Source organism: Rhinatrema bivittatum, chromosome 3, assembly GCF_901001135.1.
Source record: "Rhinatrema bivittatum chromosome 3, aRhiBiv1.1, whole genome shotgun sequence".
Lineage (NCBI taxonomy): Eukaryota > Metazoa > Chordata > Amphibia > Gymnophiona > Rhinatrematidae > Rhinatrema > Rhinatrema bivittatum.
In genome coordinates, this window is record NC_042617.1 from 23,536,301 (window position 1) to 23,539,185 (window position 2,885).

The following is a 2,885-nucleotide window of genomic DNA, read 5'->3' on the forward strand; positions in this document are numbered from 1 at the left end:
TGCCAAACAGTGTCCCTGCTTTGTTTCCTGGGGTGGGCCTTTCAAAGCTGTGTCAGCTGGGGCTGGTAATGCTGCAGAAGCAGCGTTCACAGCCCCTGGAGGGAGGCAGTTAAGGTTAAACAGGGTAAATGAGTTACATGACACGGTGTGGAAGGTGAGTCCTGAGAGCTTTTCTGTGAACGTTTGTTCTTTATAGATGATGAATTGAGTTGAAATCAGCCTCTGCCCATTCCAGAAACCCTTACCAACTGGATCAGGTATACCTTGATCCAGACAAGCAGCTCACCCCGAATCAAAGTGCCCCCTTACAATGGTCCCTATGTAGAGTATCAGGCTGAGCCTTATAAAGAAGCTCTCTCTCTCTCTTCCTACCAAGGAGCTGTAGGAAATTGGTGCATGTAACATACGCGTGCTGGCAGAGGAAAATTAGGGGTTACGCACATCAGTGCTGGCCCCACCTCTAGAACGTCCATTCTCTGTCCCTTTTTCTGGGCCACTGTACATCAATGTATGCGCACCTTTCCCGGATATTTAAAATGTGCTTAGCTCCCGGGTGGCCCACTTACACGTGTATGTGGCTGTTCTTGCGCGTGCAAGGCTTAAAAAATCTCCCTCATGGTGCAGAGGTGTTCCTGAGGGCGAGATTAGGTCAGGAGAAGCAACAAAGCTCTCCGATCGCATTTCACCTGCTCTCAAACAAGTCCATGAGTTGCCAGTGATGTCAAGAACCGGGCTTAAAGCTTAGAGTGATCTGTGGTATTTGCCAGACATGAACGGTGTATCATCAGAACCATGTCCTATGTTTGTCCCAGGACCTACAACTAATTGAGCCTCCATTACCAGAAACCAAATTGGTTCGTACACAAAAGAGGACATATTTTTTTCATGGGGACGAGTCCCTTCCAAAATCAAAAACTTGTAATTCATAGGGGATTATTTGCAATTCAGGAAGCTATGTGGTGTGGTTTTTCAATGCTACAAGTTAAGAGAATTGGGAAATGCTGCAATTTTTAGGGTATTCAGGATTGTTTTTGGAAAAATTTTCTAAATTGTGTTGATTTATTTTAATTGCATTGATGCAGTATATGTTCTGTTTGTCTCTATTGTAATTTGCATTATTCCTGTAAGCTGTTCAGAGGGATTTTGTGGATTTTTTTTTAAGTTGAGCTCCTAATAAAGTGAAATGAAAAATAAATAAAAAACCAGCATGTAATTTGGGCTGGAGAAAGCAAGTGTAAATCTTTATGGGTACTTTAGACGATGGCAATAATAGTTTTGCTTTATTGATGCTAATCCTGCACGAGCAAAACAACCCATGGTATTTTCGCCATTGTGGGGAGTTTAATTATTGCCCCCCATATGTAGATACACAAACCCTTACAGATTTCTGACAAACCAATTGTGACTGATGTAAGGGAGAGAAAATCATTTGTGGTGGGAATAAATTTCTCTACTTATTTTTTTTTTTTTCACAGTCACAGCACTTTCCCCCGGTCCTGTGCCCATTACTCTTACACAGACCCAGCACTCACATCCCCATAACCAACTGCGAGGGGAGATACATCCCATCGTGTCCGCTGAGGGAGGGGGAGAGTGATCCCTGGAGTAGGAAAGGTCAGAGTGGGAAAAGGCAATAAGCTCCCAGAAAAGATTATTTATTTATTTTATTTAAAAGTTTTTATATACCGTCATTAAGTTATTCACCATCATAACGGTTTACAATAGGCACCTATATCAAAGGAAAATATATCTCATAATTTACATGGATGGTGCCATTAGAATTCGGTAACAAACAAGAGTTTATATCAAAAGACATTACTTGTGGATGAGTGTTAAGTAGAGAGTCATTCTGAAGGTTGACTATAGTTAAAAATAGGTTGAACTAATTCCATTAGGAGCTGGAAAATAGTCATTGGGTGCTTTATGCCGCTTATCTTTAAATTCATTTATTTAATTTATTTAATTGCCTGCTTCGCTCTCCTTCTTGAAGGCTTGTTTGAAAAGCCAGGTTTTGAGTTGCGTTTTGAAAAATTTATGATTGCTCTGTAGTCTGAGGTCAAGGGGCATGGAGTTCCATAATGTGGGTCCGGCTAGAGATAATGCGCGATCCCTCACCTGGGTGAGTCTTGCTGTTTTTACGGATGGAATGGGTAGAAGTGCTCTGTTTGCTGATCTTAGATTTCTGTGTGGGACGTGTACTTTAAGTGCTGTGTTCAGCCATTCTGCTTTTTCGGCGTGGATGAGTTTGTGTATTAAGCACAGTGCTTTTAATTGAATTCTTTGTTCTATGGGTAGCCAATGTAGAGCGGCAAGTGTATCGGATATGTGATCTCTTTTGCTTTTTCCAGTGAGAATTCTAGCTGCAGCATTTTGTAAAATCTGTAGTGGTCTTATTGTAGTGTTGGGTAGGCCTAGTAGCAAAGCATTGCAGTAGTCTGTGCTTGCAAATATCAGAGGTTGAAGAACAGTGCGAAAGTTTGGTAGGGATAGTAATGGCTTAAGTTTTCTGAGTATCATGAGTTTAGCATATCCTTCTTTTACCTTTAGAGATATGTGTTGTTTGAGGTTTAGTTCATTGTCAATAATTACTCCGAGATTGCGCACTTTCTTAGTTAAGTCAATTTGTTTGCTGTTATTGATAAATATTGGAGTTTGTGTGATATTCAGGCTTTTCCTTTCTAAGTGTATAAATTCGTTTTGTCAATGTTGATTATCAGCTCCATTTGGTTTAGTAGTTGTTTTATTATGTCCAGATACATCATGGCCAAGCCTAATGTTTTTTCAATAGTTTCAACAAACTAAAGACTACAAATCCCAGGGTGCAAAGGGGGGTTGGTGCAATTATGGGGCTCTGGGGGCAGGGCTTCCAAGAGTGAGGCAGGCCG